General features: G+C 41.5%; 1 protein-coding gene across 4 annotated transcripts in view; it reads right to left on the reverse strand.

Moving 5' to 3' along the window:
• Positions 1-11,454, reverse strand: part of LOC117415328 (non-muscle caldesmon-like) — a 61,652-nt gene extending 50,198 nt beyond the window's left edge. Inside the window, exon 1 of one of the 4 annotated variants that reach the window (XR_009329149.1) lies at positions 11,233-11,444. The gene's annotated coding sequence lies outside the window, so the exon portion shown is untranslated. Of the gene's footprint in view, positions 1-11,232 lie in introns of all 4 variants that reach the window. The other 3 variants (XM_059026890.1, XM_059026888.1, XM_059026886.1) reach the window with 3 other exon arrangements.
• Positions 11,455-12,721: the final 1,267 nt, after the last annotated feature.

The following is a 12,721-nucleotide window of genomic DNA, read 5'->3' on the forward strand; positions in this document are numbered from 1 at the left end:
GGATGCTGGGCTGGGGGAAGCACTGCCTCGTCTGGGCTGTGTATTGAAGGCTGGTTGCTAGGCCGAGGGAAGCACCGCCTCGTCTGGGCTGTGTATTTCTTCCCTATGCTTTACCATACCTCTCTGTGCTTTACAATGCTTCCCTATGCTTTATCAGACCTCTCTGTGCTTTACAATGCTTCCCTATGCTTTACCATACCTATCTGTGCTTTACAATGCGTCCCTATGCTTTACCATACCTCTGTGCTTTAGTGTTTTACCATACTTCTCTGTGCTTTACAATGCTTGCCTATGCTTTACCAGACCTCTCGGTGCTTTAAAATCCTTGCCTGTGTTTTACCATACCTCTCTGTGCTTTACAATGCTTGCCTGTGGTTTACCAGGCTTTCTCTGTGATTGCTTTATTCTACTTTGCTGTACTTTTACTATGGGAAACTTTTATAAGGGTGCTTGAGCTAAACAAAGGAAAGCAAATGTGTTGAAAGCCCTGGTCAGCACTACCCTCAACACAGCAGTTTCACTGCAAATACTTTTTCACTTTGTTTCATAAAGTCGAATTAAACCTGCTGAATAATGTTACATTTGTCATGTTGAATTACATACACTTTGTAGTTTTCCATATAAAACTGGCAAAAATTGAAAAATGTTTCATTTTAAAAACTAATATGAAATACTGCACTACTATTATGGCTTCCGGTAGTCTTTTGCAAAATCATTTTGTAGTTTCTTTAATTACTATTAAAATTCTAGGTGATGCAAAACCTTTGGCCAGAGCTGTAGCTTTGAGAAGTTAATACAGCGTTGGAGACAGAAATCAGGTGCTTAGTGAAGGATCCGTATGGTCTGGAGCAAAGAAAGTTTCTAAGAAAGACTAGATGAGAACGCTCGCCCCCCAGCTATTGAAACGGACTCAATCCATGTGTCCGTGAACCGCATGAAAATGAAACCACCACCAGAGTCAAACTACAGGGCCGTCAGTTAAAGGGGTAGTGTCCCATGATACCACTCCGTGACTGTAGCTAACACAATAGTCCCATACGTTTGACCCTCTGTGCCCTTTAATCACCATCTCAAATGTGCAGTTTTGAAAGAAACACATGTTCCAGCAAAGATGTATTTTCATTTTAAAACCTGACATCTGGTTCCACACTGAAATAAATGTATTTGTTTGCAAGCCATGCTTTCAGATGCCGTCCTGCACTTCCTGCGTCATTTCATCTGGAGAGTGAAATTGTCCCCACCCTCTTAGTGTCGCCTTTCCTGTCAGTAACCAATCAGCTGCTTCCCCTAATGACTGGCATGCCTTGCAGCCAGTAAGATGCTTTTAACAATAATTTCCATTGTTTTAAAATGGATATACGTTTGCTATAACATGTGTTTCTTTCAAAACTACACATTCCAAACCTACTGTAGTGAATAAAAATGCATGAAATTGTTTTAATTATTTTGTTAGCTGTTCAAATTTCTCAAGAGTTATATATTACACACCAAAATCTGTGGAAAATGACAGAGATTACAAAGAACAGGATAATTAACAGGTAAGAAATGAACTACAGTATAACCTGTCCTATCCGATCCTGTAAGACTGAATCCCCTCTATTATCCGATGGACCGCTGGCCTGTGTCATTCACACAGGTTCCTACCAGCTGAACGGTACTAATGGAAACTGATCAATGCACATTTTATTGGGGGTCTGATTGTCCAGTTACAAGATGCTCCCTCACCCAGGCCATGGTGTGCTTCGATCACATGACCATGCCTCTACTCCCTGGAGCCCTGAAGTGGAGGTCAGAGAGTTCCCATCCTCTAGCGGTCAAAGGTTAGCCTCACAGGTGTCTGCTTCAGATCACTGGGCAGTAGGGGGTCAGTGTAGTGCGTTGAGATGAAGCAGTCCTTGATGATTTTGACTCCCTCAACCGCACCAGAGCCAATGCAACGCTCCCTGTAATCTGCAGCGAAGAGCAACAACTTGGCACAGCCAGGCTGCTCCCCTGACTGCATGACTCACTGTGAGCTTTATGAATTCACCAAACCCAATTGCATTCCCAAGGGGTTTATAACTGTGATGGTCTACAGTATTACACGTGACAGCTACCAGAGTCTTTCACCAGGCAAGCCTGTACAGTACGGAGAAGGATTTAAATCGACTGTGCATGGAAAGAAAAACATGAGTTAGTTAGTAAGTGCATGAACAAAGAGAATGGCTCAGTCCTCCAGGGTCGTGGTGGAACGGGATCAATCCCTTTACATCAGGATCATGAACACCACACTGAACAAAGAGCCCCATGCTCACTCAAACCTGGGGTATACATATATATATATATATATATATATTGAAAAGGGTAATGTAGGTGCATAAAAATTGATAGAAATGCAGCTGTCCGTTACTTTTTTAAAGCAGCTGAAACAAGAAATTGTTCACAGGGCTCCCGACACTGCCTCACAGCCCGTATCATTGACATCATTTCTGTTTAACTGGTGTCTTTTGAAGCAAATACAGCTGACTGAGCTCCGCAGTACGCCATGTAATTTTCCCAGCGCCTTTGACAAGACATGTTACTGACTGCACCACTGACGAGAGCTCAGCTGTGGCCAAAAGTTTTGCATCACCCTATAGAATTAACTCATTTTACTTCATGAAGTCAAATGAAACCTGCTGAATAATGTTATGTCCAACCCCCTACAAGAATTCTGATCTCTTTCTTGCGAGTTGATTTATAGTTTAATTTCATGTGAGATTGTGATCTTGTGAGATGTTGCGCAGCTACGTGTGTTATACTGAGGCTGGGTTAAGAAGCAGATGATCAGAAGAAGGGAAATGTAATGCCTGATCTGGGGAGCTTTTCTTCAGCAGCCTGATTCAGAAAACTGATGGCAGTATAGTATAAACCTTCAATACATTAAGGATGGAGGTATTGAGATGAATTGAACAGACCCCTGTGTCTTATATTTAGTTATTTTTTCAATTTCTCTGGTAGTGTGTAGTCAGCTTTTTTAGTTTCAGTGAGCTAAACATTTTTTACATTCTGTTTTGATTAAACCCTTTTATTTGCGCTATTCAGGCTTTTTACAAGGCACTTAGCCAGCTTTGACTTACTCTCTGAAACAACCGTTTCAAGGTTTCATTCAGTCGGTTTCATTCTCTCACTCGTTCGACGGAGTGAACAGGGATTGCTACCTGCATCAGAAGAAGTCAAGGGCCTCTAATAAAATGTCAGTTCTGTGTTCCCTTATCAGAGCAGCGCTAATCTCATAAAAACACTCCCTCATTCCCAATTCCAGGTGTGAGTCTGCCTAAAACTGAAGGAATGGGATGAGAAGGGAGCGCCACCAATGAATCCACATACAGGAAAGTCACGTGACTGAGTACAGCTGCATATGAACTGTGTCCAGCTCTAGTCAAGGCAGGTGTGTGAAATGTATGATGATAACCATTCCAGAAAATTGACTTTTTCTAGCCCTCAAAATGGCAGAGCCCTGTGGTATTGCCAAACATCCCTTTTTTCTGATTGCTACAATGCTTTACAAGGCGATGAGTTCTCCCTGTGAGTTATGGGTATGGCACAGCCCTGCTTTGTGTCTGTGAAGGAGGGTTTGGATTGAGTTCACAGTTGGCACTACTCCACTGTTGGATCATTAAAAAAGAGCCCAAACCTCAAAAATCAACTCCAGTTCCAAGCTCAATAACTGTGCTAAGGAATGCCCTGACCAAGTTCCTGCATAACTGGATAAGCGGTCTAGGAGTGTAATGCTACCCTATGTCACAACACAATTCACCACAGCATGCAGGTCGCGATACGATATCACGATACAAGTGAGGAGCTACTTGTATGATGCATAGTAAGATTAAATGGTCATTTAAAAGATGTCACGCTCTACAAATAGGTATTACACAGCAGTGGGTAAAGTCCATGGAAACCATGAAATCCATGATAACTAGCAATAGCTCCTTCTAACGATTGTTTCATCACAACTGGACAGCGGGCTTCACAACTGAGAGGCCAGTATATACAGAACTGTAACAATCCAATCAGGGGAGGGAGGGGGAGTTAAAGAGAAAAACTGCCAACCATTTTAGGCTTTTGATCAGCAAATTGAATTACTGTGACCCGTACATCGAGACGCCAAGCCGGGAGAGAATAAAGTCCAGGAGCATTCCTGTGCTGCTGATAATACATTCCTGAAGCACGCCCCAGCCTCGGAGGTTATGGGCATGCTTTTGATTAGATAGCTGAACGCTAAAACAAAATAAATAAGGTTTGAGGGCGTGAGCTGAAGAAACAAGCTCCTTATTTCAACTGAAAATCATTGTTACAATGCTGGCTATCTGGAGGGGAGCGTGTGCTGGGAGTCGGTCATTGAAAAGGATGAAGAGGGCGGTCTGGAGTTTGACGAGGTCATCTTTACAACAAAGACGGTGATGATTGCATGCAATGGTGCAGCTGTTTGCTGCTAACACGGCACGGCACTTGTTTGTTTTGTTATTTTGTATGGTTTAAAAACCGCAATAAATGCAGCAGCACCACAATTCAAATGTAATCCTAGCGATAGTCTCTCTCGTACAGGATAAAGCATCTGTAAAAGTACCGGCAGTCTAATACCTATTGTACACTGTTGATTGTCTTGAGTGTTGAATTTTTGTATTTTCTTTTTAAAGGAAAAACAACGAAAGGTTTTTTTTTCCCCTTCTCGTAGACATTTGTTAAAAGCAATCTTTATAGAAACGACATGAAATTTCAACATCAACATTAGGCTGTTAATGATTTCAAGGTGACTTGCAAGTAAATGAATATCAGCCATATGGCTGGAAATATTTATCATCCATAAAAACGCACATCCCTTAAAAAGGGGATGAAAGAAGGCCGGAAGAGCTCAAATGAAAGGAAGCAGAAAGATAATAAGCCCCGGTATTTATTTGACTTGCACAATAAAATCAGCAGTTAAACCACAGCCATGTGCTTTTGTATTCCTTCCCTGTGTTCAGCTCACGCGAACCCAAGCTAGCGATCTGCTGTGTGAGACAGGTAGTGCAAAAAAAAAAAAACATCTAACTGCCCAGATGTAATCCATTTGCTGAAGTAATTATGTTTAATAACTGTGCTGGGCTAGGCTTGAAAATAGAAACTTGAAGGACATGATCCTGTGCAAATCTTTCTCATGACTAATACTGAAGCATTCCTCAATCAATCAATCTGAATTTGTATTTGCCCAGATGAGTCAATTGAGAACAAATTCTCATTTACAGTGACAAGCTGGCAAGAGGCTCACACAACCACGACAAACAACATCAAACACAAGAAACAAGGAGTACAAAAATAAACCATACAGGGAATCAATCATAAAACATAAAACTCAGCAGCAGCTTATCAAGTACAGATGTCAGTCAGCAATGAGTCAACCCTACGGCTCAAAGCAGCCTCAGCTATGAACCATTCTCATTTGAACTTGTGTTGAAACTCATTCCAGTCATTGGCTGCTGCAAACTGAAATGAGTGACAACCAGAAACTGTTGACCGCTGGGAACAAGCAGTTTAATAAAATTCCAGCCGTATTCTGTACTATATAAAAGCTGCATCTCCCTGATTAGGAGGCTGTGTGGTTCCCGGTTCGAATCCCATCTCGGCCACTGACTCATTGTGTGACCCTGAGCAAGTCACTTAACCTCCTTGTGCTCCATCTTTCGGGTGAGACGTAATTGTAAGTGACTCTGCAGCTGATGCATAGTTCACACACCCTAGTCCCTGTAAGTCGCCTTGGATAAAGGCGTCTGCTAAATAAACAAATAAATAAATAATAAGGTGTCTCAGAAGCAAAGACCGCCTTTGAAAACTATAATTTGGCAAGTAGGGAGATTCACATGATCACAATAATAATACCGGGCGTGCAATTAACTAGGGCTGTAACAATTGACTGTATCGATGTATCGATGCATGGTGATGCTTTCTTTACATGACATAGTGTATCGTAATAGAGGTCTGGATGGTGATTCAAGACCACAAGCACAGCAGAGCTCACTGTAGATCAGCGAGTGGTTCCAGAATGAGGAATACGTGGGCTCTATAGTTGGTAATGGGTACGTTCTCTCCCTGTCTCCTTTAATGCTTGTCCCGATTACTGAATTGTATCTTTGGGTTACGATTGGAATGTCAAAATGTTCCCACAGTAGTACAGTTCCACTGAGGGCAGCCTTGTCCCATTGTAGCTGCCCTTGTGCTACCACTGCCTCGTACTACATTACAGAACCATTGCATTGCCACTGCAGTATTAGTGCAGCATTGCCATTGAAGTCCATTTGGTCTAGCATAAACTGTACAGCATTTAAAAAGCTGGGTTCCTGTATTGGGAGCGCTTTATATTATACATCCCTACCTCCCTCTCGCTCTAAAGCCTCTAATACCTCCAGGATTATCGTGGATCATCGGTGAATCAGTCTGAGGCTCTCCAGGGGTTCAGGTAATCTGATCAATTGCCTGTCTCTGTTAACACTAGTGGCACGTATTGTATCTAATCAATAGCGTTCAATGTAGAATGTAATGTGGGGATATGGAACTGATAAATGGTAAACATTGTTCAAATTTGAAACATGGACTGGTCTCATCCTTATAGCGTAACAAAGTAGGTAATTCCATGTTTACCTGAATTCCTAACAGTTACATGTGGACCTAGTCCAAGTCGGATAACTGCATTCATCTCCCTGAAGGTGCCTGGCACACGGATCTTCCATTTAAGGAATTTAAAACCCATTACCTTGGCATGAGCCTGGCACCGCAGCACCAAAACTGTCTGTTAAACCTCCTTGACATAAAGTGCTTCTGAGTTTCAACCTTGTTTCTGGTCCTCTGGGGTCGGCTTCAATGTAAAAAAAAAACACCAGGGAAATGATGAAATTTTATATTACTATGAAAACATCAGGGACGCACTTCTTGCATATTTGTCAGGACCTACATAAACACAATCGTGGGTTTGGATTTCTGTGACTCCATGTCTGTGGAATGTCTTCCTGATCCGCACCAGAGCAGTGCAGTCGTTGTAGCAGCAACACATGCTGGATGGCTTTACAAAGCTAGACGTGTGACACACAGACAGACAGACGGACAGACAGACAGACAGGCAGACAGCATCTAGAACAGACAGACAGACAGACAGACAGCCAGACAGACCGACAGCTTCCAGAAACCCCCAGATTATAAAAACGCTCCACAACTTGAGCTAAACAATATTCTTCATCACAATAAGACAAGCAGTTCTCAACACATACAGACAGCAGACAAACAGAGAGACTGACGTCATACACTCTCAGATTATACTCAATAATTTGTGCTAAAGAAGGTCCCAGTCAGACAAACAGATAGACAGACAGACAGATAGACAGACAGACAGACAGTCATATAGTTGGGCTCCAGATACCCTGGCAGTATGCTACTTTCAATAATTATAATAATATCTTTACCCTGTGGTGCGGTTGTATTGCTTCAGTAAAATATCTACTGAATACCTCGTGTACCACAGTGTAAAAGAAGTGCTATGGTAGAATATGTTTGAAACATACAAAATATACACTAACACTAATCATTTTAATTTCGAAAACTGAGCACCGTCCACCCCTCCCCTCTCCAGCTCGTGTTATCCAGAAGCAAACCTTTAATTTCTCCATTCGCCATCTCGACAGCAAAGCGTTGTATAGCATAAGCTGTATTGAAAGAAATGTCTCGAAACCCCCCTGCTGTTTGGGATTTTTTTGTTAAATGCCCGTACAAACAAAAAAAAAGTTGAATGCAAAATGTGCAAGCGACCCCTATCATGGAGGCATAACCAATCTGTGGGGTCACTTGACAAGCTGAAATTCATATTATTATTAGTATTATTAATATGATATTTTTAGTAGTAAAATGTGACTGATAACCTTGTTATTATTATTAATTTCTTAGCAGATGCCCTTATCCAGGGCAACTTACAATTGTTATAAGATATCAAATTATTTGTACATACAATTACATTATTTGTACATACAATTACCCATTTATACAGTTGGGTTTTTACTGGAGCAATCTAGGTAAAGTATTGCTCAAGGGTACAGCAGTATTGTCCCCCACCTGGGATTGAACCCATGACCCTCAGGTCAAGAGTCCAGAGCCTTAACCACTACTCCACACTGCTGCCTTGTTACAGTGCCTTTTAAATAAAGTTTTGTCTGTTCAATAAAGTCCACTGTGTTGGTGCTGCTGCAATGCAAGCTTACTGTACATATCGCAAGCAGCATCAATTTGGTTGACCAGATCCAACCGGTCAGTAAATTTGAAACCCTGTTCCATGCACCTCATTGCCAAAACAAGAAAGTTAGCATTATTTTAACTTTAATTTTAACATGTCCCTTATACCTTAAAGGGTCAATATATATTTTTTTTTAAACTAGCAGCTCGCTTCCTTTTACTGGAAAGCAGGACTGTACAAACCGCCAGTCAAAAAGACCATGCGAGCCAAAGCATAATCGCTGTTGATATTCCCAGCTACTGTCCACAGTGCTATAAATCGATCAGAAAGCGGGTCCTGTACACTCGCTGGCACTGTGCCCAGCGCTCCGTGTTCCTTACGAGTGCAGGGTTAATTTCCAGATGCTCGAGCCCACCCTGGAAGCTACTCTGCATTCCTCAGCTCAGGCCAGTCTCCCATCACCAGCTCCAGGCTGCTCCTTATAAGGCCTCTGCATTCAGGGCATTCTAGTCATTTTTTTCCCCTCGACACGGTTCTCTTATCAGATCAAATTCCACAGAAGGCTATCAAGTATCAAGCACTAACTCAGCCCTACTTCTCTGGGGTCTGCATATCCCAAACTAAAGTTCTGCAGAAGATCTTAGACAGAAGAAGGAAAATTGATTTCAAAACATTGGCTTTAGCACACCATTAAAAGTTGACTTCTTTATCATTTTTTTTTTTTTTTTAATTATAATGCAAAGTCTTTTTATATCAATTAAAAAGGACTAGAGTCTGACAACTTTAACAGAACCACCATTGGGTATATTTGGCAATAGATCATTTCATTTCTACAAATATACCACATGGTACCATTGTAGCTGCCCTTGTGCTACCACTGCCTCTTAGTACATTACAGAACCACTGCATTGCCACTGCAGTATTAGTGCAGACCATTTCATTTAGCATAAACTGCATTTCATTTAAAAAGCTGGTTTCCAGTATTAGTAGCACTTTACATTGTACACCAAGAATGTACTTAGTTGGCAATTGCACACCACCCCTATTATAAAAGAAAGAGAGAACTACACCACTGAGCCAAAGCAAATATTCCAATCCCAAGCATCCCATTAGATAGATCTCCTGTGTAAAACAACAGCTTGACTTGTGTTTGCCAGAACTCTGTACTATGTTGTTTGAACCAGGCGATCAGTGGTTTAAAAGTGTGAAACAGCACAGTGACAGCATGGTAAACTATAGGCAAGCATTGTAAAGCCCAGAGAGGTACGGTATATAAAAAAATAACCTGGCAAACCATGGAAATCTATAGTAAGGGAAAAGCACAGGGGGGAATCACCGGACAATTTTGCCGTGGTAAACTTGTATTAGGGAAACCTTATTGTTCGCATTAATCTATTATATCTTCACCCTGACTCGGGTCAAGCGCATTTATCCTCCCACAAGACTGATGGAAGTACGCTCCCCCATCTGCTTCCTGTGTTACAGCCACTAGGACCCCACCTGACTCCATGTCCTGTGGTTCCCTATGTGCAGCACTGAATGACAGTGTAAGGCACAGCTGGGGGGTCTTATCCTAAGAAAGTGAGGTGGACTTATAATGCAATAACTTGTGTGTTATTTATAAAATATATATAGTCTGATTCCAACTGCCCATTGCACCAGCCATTTAGATGACTGATGCTTCAGATTTGATGGCTTGTAACTCGGTTACAGTTGTGCCAAACTACCCAAACATCACACCAGTCCAGTTTCTCAGATAATGGGATGCCACCAGCCATGTGTCACATACATAATGACACATCACTAAATGTCCTTATAGTAAATGAATTAATTGACATTTAATACTTATGGAATGTCTGTGTTAGCATACTCGCTATGCATAAATAGCTTACGCAGCACCGTTACTTGTATGGAAAATATTATTATTATTATTTATTTCTTAGCAGACGTCCTTATCCAGGGCGACTTAGAATCGTAAGCAAAATAAAACATAAGCATTTCTGAAATTAAAAAAATAAAATACACTCGTCAGACCGCTATCCCATAGCGACCTATAATAACATGCAACACCAGCCTGTGCATTCCACAGTGGGGCAGATAACGAAGTTCGTATCTGAACTTGTATCAGCCTCTGCTTGCCCGGCACCGCCCGCTGCGCCGAAAGCCCGTTCCCTCTGTCTCGGGAACATTAGTCTGATAAGCATCTGAGCCACACGTTTTAAGTACTGCGTGCTAGATTCCTCTACGCGTATCGCGGAATACATCAATGCAAAATACTGAAGCACAGCGGATAACATTGTGTACTCGCGTTATCCAGGTAAGACATACTAACTGACAACACACAGGAAACAAATCAGTGCCTTAAAATCCAATAAATTGCATTCATGGAAGTGTCTGCCCCAGGGCCACGCACAACGCACGCCCATCGCCCAATGATGAAAACACTGCAGTGATCCTTCAGGGACTGAATATGATAACAGCGCACATGAGCAACATCGTGCGATATTATTTTGATGCCTCAACCAAGCTGAATGAATATGAGCAGTGCTTGTTTCAAAAGGACTTTTGCACCCATTCTGTAATCTCTCGCGGTTTGGGGTATCACACTTCGGCATCCAGATGTTTTCGACCACTGGACACAAAATAATGCTGCAGCTTAAAATCTCTGCAGCTATATACCATATACTGAACCAGTCGGATACAGTACAGCAGTAAACTTAGTTATCCAGACTGCAGCTAATGTACCTCACTAACTCAAGTCAACACACCCCATTCCTTAAAATAAATAAATACATAAGAAAATAATAAATTAATATATTTTTTTAAATAGACAAGAACAAAAACTTTTTTTTTCTAGAAAGCAGTTTACTACCAAAGTTCACAAAAACAAAAATTCAGCCAATTTCCCCTAAATTGCTACAAAACTCACCACACCCCAAGTGGAAATTTAAAAAAAAAAAAAAAAACATCTGTATGCAACGTCTGCAGAATAAACTAGTTAGTACAGTAGTTATTCTTACCTGAGAATTGCGGACGACTTCAAAACTGATATTATTTGGTTGTATTATTTGTAAACAGCGACCAAAACACCCGAACAGAAAAACCAACACAGTCGAGTACTAAGGCAAGCATCGGTCTTAATACAGTCAGCGATTCTCCTATTCAATTAAAGGACGAGCCTGCCTTAGCCCCTCCTTCTCTCAATAAACTCTGTCTCCTCTGTTTACATTCGGCAGCCGCTGTATGCATTGTCCGTGGCCTATTATAATTATCGAATACGAGCCAATTACAGCCCTTCCTCGAAGGTGGCTTTGGTTTCGCTCGGGGGGCGGGAGGCGGGGTACATGTCTTTGCCAGGTTTAGGAAGACGTTAGTGAGAAAGAGAGAGAGAGTAAAAAAAAACCCAAGACCTAAAAAGTTCTAAAAATTGGAGCGTGCTGCCAAAACGTTTTTGCAAAATGCCCTTTTTTGGTTATCCATTTCATGGCCTCTACAAGTAAATCTTCTGTCAACAACAATATGAAAAAAAGAAAAACGGAGTCTCTCTCCCTCCCTCCCTCTCTCTCTCTCCTCAAGGCAGTCGAGGAAAGAAAAAAAGTAAACGGTGCTGACGCTGTGTTGTCATATTATTAGGGTTGCCAACTGTCCGGTTTTGAGGGAATTTGTACCGTGTACGATCATAATCACTGACTGGACACTTGCTAATCTTGCTTACTCACTGTTCATTGCCGTTTGGGTATTTCCATTCTCGCTGAGCCAGTCCACTGTGCAAACGTTTTTATTTTTATTTATTTATTTTTATTATTATTATTATTATCTATCCGTTAAGTTTGAGAACTACGCTGAAATGTATTCTGCGTTATTTTGATCTGATTACTGAGCATCTATTATTTTAAAAATGGCGCTATATAAAATAAAGATGATGATGATGATTATTATTATTATAAAGCATTGAATTGAACTGCATTTAGAGTAGCCTGTAACATTGTTATATATACAGTATACACATACATACACACACACACACACACACACACACACACACACACACACACACAGAGCTCAGTATTTCACTAGGACTGTATAATACCTCTGCATGCCACATCCTCTGGGATGCCGGTGTGCAGTTGAACAGTAGCCCAGTTGTCCACCAAGTCCTTCATAACAATGATCTCTGGGACAAGTCTCGACACGAGAATATTGCAGTGTAGGAAGAGCTGCTTTTGCAGCTCATGGAGGGACAAAGCAAATCTGGGTTTTGTTCGACCGCTTCCCACTTTCTGGAGTAAATAGAGAACACTGCACACTGTGACTCGTTTCAGTGGGCTGCTAGTCTTTACTCGTTCATCAGAGATGCATTCTGGGGCACCACTGCACTTTGTAGGAAGGTTTGCTCGTTAAGGTAATTTGGATATATCTAAAGAGCAGACAATTATCTATTTAGGGATAGCAAAATATTTAGTGAGCAGGTCTGAGTTGGGTAGAACAGTCAACGAATGTCCCCACCAG

This window comes from Acipenser ruthenus, chromosome 7 (assembly GCF_902713425.1).
Source record: "Acipenser ruthenus chromosome 7, fAciRut3.2 maternal haplotype, whole genome shotgun sequence".
Lineage (NCBI taxonomy): Eukaryota > Metazoa > Chordata > Actinopteri > Acipenseriformes > Acipenseridae > Acipenser > Acipenser ruthenus.